Raw genomic sequence first — 13,263 nt, forward strand, 5'->3', positions numbered from 1 at the left:
ACCTTTGACTAAACTTTTAAAGAAAGGTATTGTTTATAATTGGTCTGATAATCAACAAAAACCTTTTGATTTATTGAAACATGCATTAACCCATGCTCCTGTATTACAACTACCTGATTTCAATAGACCATTCTTTTTAGTAGTTACTGATGCTAGTGGAACTGGAATAGGAGCAGTCCTTATGCAAGATAATCATCCAATAGCCTACTCTAGCTATAAACTCAAACCATCCGAACTTAAATATTCTACCTATGATAAAGAATTGCTAGCTGTAGTACAAGCCCTACGTCAATGGAAACATTACTTAATGGGTTCCGAATTTATGATCAAAACTGACCAACAAAGTATTAGACATCTCCTTAGTCAACCCCAAATATCTGACCAACATATTAAATGGGCAGCTTTCATTCAAAGTTTTCATCCCCTTATACAATATCAACTAGGAAAAGAGAATGTTGTAGCCAACGCTTTAAGTAGAAGACCGACAATTCATAATATTTCTATGATATCATTTGATTTCCTTATTCCTATGAAAGATACTTATCATCAGGATATTACTTTTCAAGCTGATTGGAATAAACTAGTTGCAAATAATTGGATTCCTATTGATTCACTGTCTTACAATAATGGATTCGTGTTTTATGAAAAGAGATTATGTGTGACAGTTCCATTTAGATCATTTGTTTTGCATGAGATTCATTGTCCTACATATCAAGGTCATAGAGGTATCATATCTACTTTGCATACATTGACTGAAGATTTTTATTAGCCACATATGGACATTGATGTATCTAACTTTGTATCTGAATGTTTAGTTTGTCAACGAGTTAAAAGACACTATGGTAAACAATATGGTTTACTGATGCCATTATCTATTCCATCACGACCATGGGAACAGATTTCTATGGATTTTATCACTGGTTTACCTAACACTAAAGCTAACCATGATATGATTTGGACTGTTGTCGACAGGTTTAGCAAACAAGCATATTTCATTCCATGCAAGAAAATTTTAATTGCATCTCAAGCAACTCAATTGTTTTTGAAAAATTGTTTTTACTAATCATGGTTTACCAAAAGTTATTATTTTTTATTGTGATTCTGGATTCTGTAATAATTTTTGGATTACTTTGTTTGCTAACTTAGGCACAAAGATTGATTTTTTATCTGCATTTCATCCTGAAACAAGCAGTCAAACATAAGTTACTGACAGTACTATTTTAGATCTTTTATGTGCTTACACTATTTCAAAACTATACACATGGGATACACATCTACATTTACTTCAGTTTGCATATATCAATACACCACACACAGCTACAAAGAAAGCACCATTTGAAGTTATTTATGGATATAGATTGTCTACACCTGTTGCATCATTATCAAACAAAATTCAAACTGCTGATGATATTGCTAACATGCACACTACTATTTTTGATGAAGTTAAAGATATGATTGCCAAAGTCCAACAATCATATACAAAACAAGCAAATAAGAAAAGAGAGGCTATGAATTTTAAAGTTGATGATTATGTTTGGTTACGAATAGAAAAACGTAGATTACAAAGTGTAGATAAACACCCAGTTGTGAAATTAGCACCTAGATTCTATGGACCATTCAAGATCATACACAAAGTCAATGACAATGCATTTAAACTGGAACTACCACAACATTGGAAAATTCACAATACCTTCCATATTATTTTATTACAACACTTTAGAGGCCAATTACATGTACACCCTGCCTATGAAAACCCACCTTTGTTAGATGATGAGACTGAAATCCTTGAGCCTGAAACTATTATAGATGTTGACTTTATGACCACTAGAACTGGCCGTAGATATTCTAGATATTTGGTCAAGTTTAAAAACCATCCTGTTGAAGAGGCCCAATGGATGCACGCTAGAGACTTAAATGCTTTCCCCACTCTGTTAGCTCCACATTGAGCTAATAGCAATTGAGGACAATTGCTATCCCACCCCGAGGGTATGATACCAGGAGGCATATTCCACGGTGGATTCCGTGCCACAGTGAATTCTGTGCCACGGTGGATTCCGTGAGGTTTTACGGTGGATTCCATAAACTTTTATTACCGAGGCTCATACACAAAGTGGATTCTTTGTGCGAGAAGTCGATGGGGACGCCTATCCTTTTCGGGCGTTTTGTTAATTTTATGTATACATGGGTGATTCCATAGCAAGTGATTCCGCAAAATACATATTTAATTAATAAACATTTATGAGTTTAGAGTGCACACTCGTGATAAATTAAGTTTAGGATTGATTTCTAACCAATTAATTTATTTATGTAGTTGAAGACTACTAGATATTCACTTTTGTTAGTTTAATTGAATTATTTTACTAACGATTGTGAATGTTTCAGTTGATATTGATAGGCGCATCAAAATATTTTTATGGGCGTATACCTTAGGCATGGCGCCTACATTTTGTCGCGCTTATTTATTAAGGTGCTTGATATTTATTTATTATTTTTGTATGCGCATGGGCGCACGATTTAGATATTTGTATTTGGACATTGTATTTGGGTACACTTGACTTCTTGGATGGCCATTAGCTTTATTTCTATTTGGCACACAAGCAAAATCAAAAGCTAAAGCGTGCTATTTTGTAATTTGGGCTATTATTTAAGCTTGAAGATGATTAATATATAAAATACATGCTTTGTGGAGTGCTCACACAAGGCATGGGGGGAGATTGCACCCAATTGGTCTCTTGTTCATGTCGTGCAAGCTTTCAACATTGATTTGTGTGCAAAAAGTAGAGTTCTTTTGTTCTTGGGGACCTTCTAATGCTCTCTACGTGCGCTTACGACATCCGATATATGCACCATCTATAGCCACTCAAAGCTTGAAAAATCAGGCAAATGAAGGGGGGATATTGATCCCCATTGGCTACGTTGTTGCATGGGGACAATTTAAGAATGGTTATAGAAGAATGTTCCATTCTCTGAGCATGCTGTGTTTTCTTTCTACCTTTGTATATCTCTTCTCCAATCAAGCCATGCATCATATCAATCACCTCAACAATAGACTCGACCGGTTGTCATTCCTCAAAATTAGAGGGATAGACATCTACAAGACAAATGAACAAATGTTATAATGAAAAACCTTAAACCAAGTCCAAGAAAAGAAAGACCTTAAGAATCAAATCCTTACAATTTTGTTTAGGCAGTGGAACATTTGAACTTCCAGGTTCCAAATATAGCTCTCTATGCATAAACACATGTTTCACCATAATCTGTTTTATGCTATTCTTATTTACTCCAAGCTTGAAATCTCAGATTCTACCCTTCCAAGTAAAGATAAATGAGCTCTCATATCTTCCCCTTTTTCCACCTTTTGCTTGTTGCATGGTGATCCAATTGCCTTTGCTAATGATTGTAGGAATCAATCTTCCATCTTTTTGGAATGAGTTAAACACTAATATGGATGTGATTTGGGAGCTTGGATGCCTTGTTGAAGGTTGAATTTCTGTATCCATGGTGCACAGAGAGAGAGAGAGAGAGAGAGAGAGAGAGAGAGAGAGAGAGAGAGGACTAAGCTACCACAATGGAGGGAAAAACATGAGAGGGATAAAATAAAGGAGGAAAAAACAAGTGCCAAGCTCTTTATTAATTTGAATTTAGTTAAACGTATCATTATCATTAATTTAGACATATCATTAAATAAAAGTGACTGGGATTGTATATCATTAATGCAAAGATTGTCATAATCACGAATATAAGAGGCTAAAAATAGATATTGATAATACAAAGTCGTAATATTATTATATATATAGATTTTTGTAAAATAATTTTTTGTATTTTTAAAATAAAACTTTTGTTACAAAGGCTCTGCTCATAATGGTCTAGAGCACACTCTCTCTATCTCCTAAAAGTCATTTTCAAAACCTCAAAACTCCCCTAATGAGATTAGTAAGGTCCAACGGGTAAATTGAACACCAAAAATTAAGGCCCTGGGAAAAGGAATCAGTAAACAATGGATGATCAACAATATAGCTCAACAATTGAGTTTGCAATGGCTAGATATCAAACTTATGAAAGACACTCCGTAAATAATGAGGTTCTAAAGCATCATCCTCCAAAGGCAGATGCCAAGCATGCCCTCTATACTAGGATGTCTGCTGATGATAAGTCTTCAAGCTTTCTACTAACAAGAGTTTCACTAAATGAACATACATGACTGCTTGCAAAATCACATCACCCACATAAACATTCAGATCCTCCTTCAGAAATTTGCAAATTTCCTATGAGATACATAAAATACAATAACTGGGCTTCATGTGAAACTAGCTCATCCACAAATCTAAGCTCTCAGCAAATCTGCAGACCATAGATTTGACCATCCATCCTCTAGGAGTTCCAAATCCACATTGCTTAAGGAAATGTACAAGGCAAACCTCTATTGATTATACTTAATCTAGAAGGAGGGAGGAGGTGACACCAATTCAACATAGCGAGTAAAATCATCCTGCACATAGTTTGTTCGCTGCTGAAGGCGTTCTACCTTCGCAAAAAACCCATTACATAACTTAGACTTTTGCTGCCAATTGGTCAAGCTCCTCTTTAGAAGATAAGACAAAAGAAACTATAGGAGCTAGAGGAGGAATAGAAAGAGTAGCAATTTTCTAGTCAAGCTCTTCAATAAGCCTCTTCTAGGATTCAACAATGTCTTGGGAATGCTATAATTGACCCTCATAAGTACCCAACTTACGAGCTAACTCTATCATATCCTCAAGAGCTACATTCTTTTCTTTAGTTAAAGACACATTCTCAGCTTCTAAGGTAGCTACTTTAGCTTCTAACTCTTTGATTTGGGCTTGTTGGGAAACCATCAAAGCAATAACATTAGTCATCTATTTATGAATGTTATTGAGGGTAGATTTTCCAGATGCCAAGTTCGCCAAAGCTCAACTGACTAGTCAGATCAACTTTGTCTTTGTAATGAATTATAAACCCCTTTGTCAATAGACTGAAGATAGGAAGTAAGGGAAGTCTCCGATGTAGACTCCACACCAGAATGCAACTGAGAAAGTAGAGGTTCTGCAAGCATCTTCTGTAAAGAAGAGGGAATCTGCTAATCTAGCAGTCCATCCCTTTGGGTAGCAAATAAGTTAGGACAAGGTAGGAATGAAGGGAGGGAATTGCTAGAAACAGGAGAGGGGTAGTGTCCTGCACCGGAGGATCTACAAACTGAGACTGAAGAGGGACTAGGAAACCATGTGGTATATCGGTGTTGAGTTCGAAAAAACCTAGGAGGGGGACTCATCCTCTGTATCTAAATTCAGATGTATGGGAGGAGGAGATTGAACAGAAGGTGGAGGCTACTTCAGAAGAGGAGTAGGATCAGCCACTCGCACATCACTAGGAGGAGGAGAAAAAGTAATAATTTTTTCAAGAAAGACACCATAAGGAACATTACTGCCTTGATTTTTCTGACTCTCTAAAAATTTTGATCCATCTTGGCCAACATGAATGTGGCTCGATTAAACTTGGCTCCCTCAAGGATCCAAACAGATGTAATGAAAAGATCCTTTGATAGACATTGGAAGCAAGCTTTCCGGACATGAATCTATCTTGCAAGAACTGGAATAATTGCTTCCACACACGAGAGAGGAGATATGAGTAGTAGAAACCCTAGAGCTAGTAATAACTTTACTAAAAACCAAAGGGATAGATGTCTCCTTCTAAAGAAGTGAAAGGATCTCCTCGAAAGTCAATAACTGATTGCCACTAGTACAAAGGAAGCTGAAAGAGGCAAACATAACACTTCACTAATATTGGTACTAGATAGGTAGAAGCGTAAACCAAACTGTTTTTTGTATGATGCCAGGAAAGAGTAGCGGAGCTTGTTGTCCACACTGGTGGAAACTGAAGCGCTACAAATGAACGAAGACAAGCACGACGAATACAATCCGTCTCCAAGAGAAGGGAATAGTCATGCACCGGCAATGGCACATGCGGGATCGCAATTGGGGGAGTAGAGGAAGATGCCATTTAAACTACACATGTATCCACACACACACACACCAAGAAAAATGAAAAAAATCCTAAAAAACCCAAACAAACCACCACTAATAAAAATATCAACAAAAAGAATTAGAAGAACGAACAGGACCAGACCAGACCAGACTTCCCCAAGCAATCCACATCCTATGTAAAAGATTTGACATGACCTACACACTTATTGTGATCGAAAACTTCATGCAATGTAGATAGTCAGGCACTTGGAAACCCCGTAATTAAGCACTCAAAAAGAGAAAAAAGTCAAGCACACCGTATCCCAAACTCAAAACAAAATCATAGATTCAAACCATCAGATTAAACACATATAAATATGATCGACATCTAGGATTAAAAAATCCCAATCGTCATAAATGTTGGTGTATACCTAAGGTACGATGAAGTGAGTGGGTAAAAACTATAAAACTTATTTTATTAGATGATTAATTAAGCTCAGTTTAGTATTAAATTAATATGTTGATGTATGGTGAGTTGTTTGTGTAGCCCAACCCCACTCATATTGACTTGACTGGACTGGGGGTCTCTATTAATGCAATTCATTGTTAAAAATTACATGATCTTTGGCGCAAAGGGTATGCATGTGTGACTTTGGGGGGTTCATTTTTAATTACCAATTAATTGTGTGTACATACCACATGTATCCATGCACTTGTGGATTACTTTAAGAGAATTAGGTGGGTTATTGTGCCAAAGTGCTCGTGCAATGGCAGGGGTTACTTTTACAATTAATAGTCACATTCATTTTAGTTACAAATTTAGGAAGTACATTGTGGTAATTTTGTGGATACAATGGTCGGGCTCATTTATTTTGTAATTACTTGTGTGTTATTGTGCACGTGAAGGAGGGAAAGAAAAAAACCTAGCCACGTGCACTACAAGATACATGCCTCATACTGACATTCAAAGTGATGAAAATGTTCATGAAAATTTTTGCCCTTGTCATCGCAAAAAAGATCGATATAAGCGACGCCATAGAACAGGCGATATTATCATCGCTATATGCATCGCATATGCAACACTGATAGCAATGCAAATAGCGACACTAACTGCGATGCTAATAGCAATACATATAGTAAATTTGTGACACTAATAGCAACGATAATAGGAACAAAAATTATTTTGTGGTAGGGCACCAAGTTGCCCTCCCACAAATAGCACTATATGCTTTATTTAGGCCATACAAAAGAGTTATAGTAAAGTGTACAATGCTCGTCAAAATGAAGGAAAAGTGTACTTGAATCTATAAGACTGATACATAAAATAAATACAAGATCGCATAATGAAAGTGACGGTGCAATCATGGCAAGATACAAGGGATGATAATAATATAGTGCATAGAAAATGCCTATATAAATCACATGACCAAAAAAGAAGAGGATGTGTACTCCATGGATCCAAGATCAAGCTATAGATCCTCCCTATCCAAAACCTCGTCCCTCCGCAAAGGAGCATCGAATGGACTATACAAAAAAAGAAATAACTACATATCAGTCCTCCATATAATAATGAATTTTAATTAAAATTAGTAACTATAGACAAGAAAGATGAGTACTTTACTGGGCCGCCGCATCCATACAATCGATCAATCAATGCAGTCAAACCGTGTCTCTCTGCATATCGAGTCTCTAGGCCAGTGGGATTGCGGTTTGTAATGGAGTGCTGCAAAGAAAACAAAATACAACTGTTAGAAACATGATTGTTAGTACAAGGGATATTGTAATAAAAAAACAAGGAAAAACTTACAAAATCATCCAAATAAGTCCTATGGACACCACTCCCAAGATGATGGACGACTTTTGCCTCTAGTCGTGCCCTCGTTGCCCTGCACTATTATCTCCAATGTCCTCAAGAGTCTCTAGCCTCCTCCCTGAGTCGATGCTAGTCATCTATGTCAAGCCACTTGGACTTTGAGGCCCCACTCTTAAGTGAGTTGCATGCATCTGATCGTCTGTGTGACATGTACGCATGCATGCATTCCATCATCTAGCATTTGAAAAGCCTATATGTTGCGGCGAGTACTGGAAAATTTTCATGCAAGGATGTTACTATGTAGTCCTTGCTCCCCTCCTGTATGTTCTCCCAATGATCCAAGAGGTATCCATACCCCTCTGGGGTATGCCTAAGATGTGTCCTCTCCCACCTACGACCACACTCTTGAGAATATCTAGGAGACCCCTATACATCTGGTGTACCTACGAGGTAGTATCTCTCGGAGTAGCACCCATAGGGGTGCCACCTATGAATGACTGAGTAAAAGTGGAGTGATTGGAGTAGACATCCCCACAGGTGTGACAAATCCCATAGGTGATGCAACTCTAGCAAAACGACGAGACAGAGACACTGTGTTGATATCTCCGTAACAACCACCTGAGCCACACTCTCTCAAGCGTGCATGAGAGTGAGGAGTAGCACCTATATCCCGAATTGACCGCAGGCTCATTGCCTCCACGTCTCTACAGCATCCCTCCATTCGGCCCAAGTTTGAAGCATTGACCTCGTCTACTGGAAAGTGAAGCATCAGAGTGCACCAAAATAGATCTAACAAAACGTCCTAATGGTGTCCAAGACAGCTCCTGGTCCGCCATATCTCTAAATCGTGCCATCTAATCTTCTAGAGGCATATGTGTGCAGATCCAAATATCCATAAATGCCACCTATAGAGACAAAATATGATGTTAATATAATCAATATAAATCAAGCAAAGCATGGTAATATAAATCTTCAAAAAATGATCTTACTTAACACACATATCTTATGTACCCTTATAAGCAATTCATCAACGAATTGAGTAGGTGGATGCTCCAAGTATGAAGTACCCTATGGTCCCATATCAATCTCCTCACACAACTCCACATACACTGGAAGGTCAATAGATAGGTCACCACAAAAGGATGAGTCGACCTTGTTGTTGGACTCCTCTATTTCCATAATTGTTACCTGATTCTGGCTCCTCTACATGCTTTAAGCTTTCGATGCCCTCTACCCCTTGTAATATTGACCCCTCTATTTGCATACTGTTCTCATCTACACTGGGAACATTGCTTTGATCATATACTCTCATACTTCGGGGAGCTTATGGTACAACATACCACCATCAAGGTTGTTAGGGGTTTGGGTAGAAAATTACATGTTCAAAATAACATATAACAGTGTTAACCCCAATTAACCCCAATTTGAAATGGCAAAAATATGAAGCAAAGAGCAAAAAAAAGGGTAGAAAAAGGGCAAAGGCACGGAGGTAGCCCCTAAAGCTAAGCTGAGACAAAAAGTGCAATTTTAAATGGAAGGCACCTAAAAAAAACTCTAAAAAGAGTGCCAGGCTTGCTCATGTGCCATTTGTAAAAGAATAGACGGGATTAGGCTTAAGGCATGAGGCAAGAAGAGGGAAATGAAAAGAAAAGGACCTTGCCACAACGGCCGGTGTTTGAGGGGTTTTTATCGAAAGGTCAAATCCACTGGGATCAAAGGTAAAAGGAAGTAGATATAGGAGATGGAAGAGAAGAAAGAGAATAGACAAGAGGTAAACACGACAAAGACAAAGCACAAGGAAACTGAATCAATATGTATTAAAAGAACTTGGAATCCTCGCACTACTCAGAAGCAATCTCCAAGCATTAGATCTCCTGGAGCTTCTTCGTAGAACAAAACGTGCATCAAAGTTATAGCTCCTTCTATGTTGCTCAGAACCCAAATCTCGCAATGGCATACCCTATTTCTTTTTAGCACGTTTCCATAAGTATCCATCTTTTAAGATAAACCCATAGGCTTTCCTCTTAATCTTTTTAAACTCCTCATCTGACCATTCATCTCTCTTTGTTAATGTACTGAGATATTGACCAATTCTCATCCACTCTCCTACATATTTGTCTTCGAGAAACACTTCTACACAAGATGCAAAACATTTAAAGTGTCTTCTATTTGTTGTCTAAGATTTTGTTAATGCTGTAGAAATACCTTGCATTGCTAAATTCACTCTTACAACATCATTTTCACCCACAAGATAGTCAAATTCTTCCTCCTCATCCATCATCACATCTTCATTCTCATAGCGTGCCCGAGATAACATGTCTGCCATTGGGTTATCTCTTCTTGCAATATGCTGAAATTCAGGGTTCAAAGATTTGATGTATGCAATCCACTAGAGCATAGCAATGTCTGGGGTAGCACAACTAGTAATCATACCCAATACCGGCAAACAATCGGTCTCAAGGACTACATGAGCACCCATAAAATACTCCTTATCACATTTAAGGGCTGTCACAATTTCCCATAATTCTCTTTTTACCTGTGGATATCTTCTCTGTCGTTCAGTCAATACTTTAGCACCAAAGTGAATTGCATATCTTTGCCCTTCCTCATTATCTTGCCCAATTGCCCATCCAATCCCAATTGGGCTTGTATCAACAGTAATAATGTTAGGTTTTCCATGTGAATAGTCAGCCTTTCTCAATGTAGGAGCAGATTTTAAGAATTTCTTCAATTTATTCATTGCTTTTTTATGCTTCCTTTCCCAATGAAATCTTTGACCTTTCCTCAAAAGTTGATATAGAGCATCGGCTACATGTGCAAAGTGAGGAATCCATATCAAATAAAACACACATGCACCCAGGAATCTATGCACCTCTGATACATTCGTGCATGCATCTTGCATTCTATCAATCCCATCTATTTTTGCTAGTGATGGTCTTTGCCCATAAGCCCCACGTATATGCCCAATAATCAAAACCTCTTCAACTCCAAAGATAGACTTTTGTCCAGAAAGAGTTAAATGCACCTCTTGCAGACATGTCAAAATCCTCTCACAATCCACAATATGGTTTGCAACAAACTATCTGCATCCATGAGCATCCATCTCTTCATTCTTTTCATCCATTGCACACCCTTTTATTGGAACATCATCGAAAAAGGGCATTGTCGATTGTGGTATAAAACCCTATTCATAGCATTTGTAATGTGTGCCACTGATTTTGTTGCACCATGTGGGAGAGTACACATCCATACTAACCCCAAGGGAGTCTTCATCGTTGTGATATCCCTGCTTTCAATTGCAAGCTGAAACTAATCATAACCCGAGTAAAGATCACCCAAAGAATAGATCGCTCTGCCTACAAAAGCCTCTGAAAATTCATAAACCACAGGACCTGCACCCACATTTCTTATGGTCACTTTATTGACCGGTTGCATGTCTTGAATAAATCTCAAAGCCCCATTCTTTTTGGGCACAGTAAACAAAAAATTTGAGTATAGTGCTGAAGAAGGCTCCAAGATCTTCATCTGAATCTTTTCATTTAGCAAATCCATTAGCTTTGGCAAGTAAGCTTTAGGCACTGGAATAGGCCTCAAGTTCCATGGTACATGTGGCACATTAAATATGACCATAGGAGAGACAACGTTTGGATCCACACAACCTATTTCACTTGGATGAAATGTAAATGCATTTCCATGCCTAGCCAACATCCGCATAAAATAGTCTCTCTCAATAGGCAAAAGAAACCCTTTTGCACCAACTTTCAATGGCACTTTTTCATACATACCCTCACTCTCTAGTGGAAATGGCAAAGCAATTGTTTTCACCTTTTTTTTCAATTGTCTTATACTTTGTCTCCACAAGTGCTTTAGTCCATTGTAATCCTTCCTGTTGAGCAAACAATGCTATAACATCATACATATCCAAAGAACATATTAACAACACTCTATTTTCAGCCTCATTTTCTGCATGTATAGTTATTGAAATTTCAGCCATAGTGTCATTAATATTCAGCCCATAAAAGATTTCTAAAATGCCATCATTTTCAACTAACAACCTCAATGCTCTTAGTTCCTTAGTAGCCCATTTCATAGATATGTGTTCAGTCTTGCACATAGCTTCCATAGGCTTAAACCAACATGAACTGTTTGCTGTAAACTGAGAATAACCAATAGAAAATACATGCTTCATTTCATCAAGGGGCGAGTGCACCCTCTGAAGAGCACTACTGTAGCCCCGCATTACAACAGTGCTTCATGAAAATCCAGGTCTTTGAATTCCCTTGCATTTGGAGCCAAAGGAGACTCTCGAAGTGTATCTCGATTTCTAGAATGATTAACACAAATAGTAAGAAACTAGACTGCTTTCCTCCCATCCTTGCTTTAAATAGTAAGAAATTGGACTGCTTTCCTCCCATCCCTACTTTAAATAGTAAGAAATTGGATTGCTTTCCTCCCATCCTTGCTTTTGACTCTTGCATAACCAGAACCATCATCAAGCACCTTTGTTTCCATATGCACTCTTGTAGTATAGGGTTGTCCCAAAATCACTACATATGAGGAATTATCTTGCACAAAGAAGTGTTGCTCTTCTTGTACCACCAATTGTCACTTTTACATTAGGACATGTAGCATAAAGCTCTTCCGAAGAATTATTTGCAGCCCTCATATGCCAACCATGATCAGTATCTATAAGTCATGCTCCATTTTCATACAATCCACGCTCAATGACATTTATCCTAGACTGATGGTCAAGTAAAGCAACACAAGTAGTTTCAAGTTTCCTTATTTTCACTACCATTTCGGTGGTAGCCCTAGCCCAACGATTTCTTGTGTAGTGACTTCGAGGAATAAATCCTAGAGTCTCTTCCCCATATTGTTACATCTGCCTTACTCCACCATGCATATTGCTACAAGACAATGCATTTTCAGCCACTTTCTTCTCTTTTCCACATGCTATCCACTGATTAGTAGCATCCTGCATAGGTAATCCAATACTTACTTCATGCTTATATTCAGCCTGAATACCCAACAAGCCAGTTTCCTCTTCAAATTGTAGCAATGCACTAGTGGTATCACCAAGAAACTGATGCTTTCTCTTAATTATGTCAATGATCTCATCATGAAATTCTCGCTTGGTGATGCCAAGCAACTCTCCCAAGGTGAATTCCACCCGATTGTTTAAGATCTGTTCTTCAAGAACCTTCTTAAGATCAGTGGCTCTCTCAATGTGAGATTGCAATTTATATCTTGGCTGTTTTCCCTTCTTTTTGCCCTCTTGTTTGTTATCCTGTTTTTGCTCCTGACTGACCTCTTCCATAACATGCTCCGGAGGTGGCTGATTTGCCACTGATCCACACTTCTTCTTGTCATTCTTTTAGATGTCCCTGCAATATCATCTTTTTTTCATTTTTCTTCCACAAGTACATCCGTGTTCTGTACCTTTGTAAATATGCATACACTGAATATGCATCT

This window comes from Lygodium microphyllum, chromosome 8 (genome assembly GCF_053477565.2).
Source record: "Lygodium microphyllum isolate KBCC chromosome 8, Lygodium_microphyllum_v1.1.10, whole genome shotgun sequence".
Classification (NCBI taxonomy): Eukaryota; Viridiplantae; Streptophyta; class Polypodiopsida; order Schizaeales; family Lygodiaceae; genus Lygodium; species Lygodium microphyllum.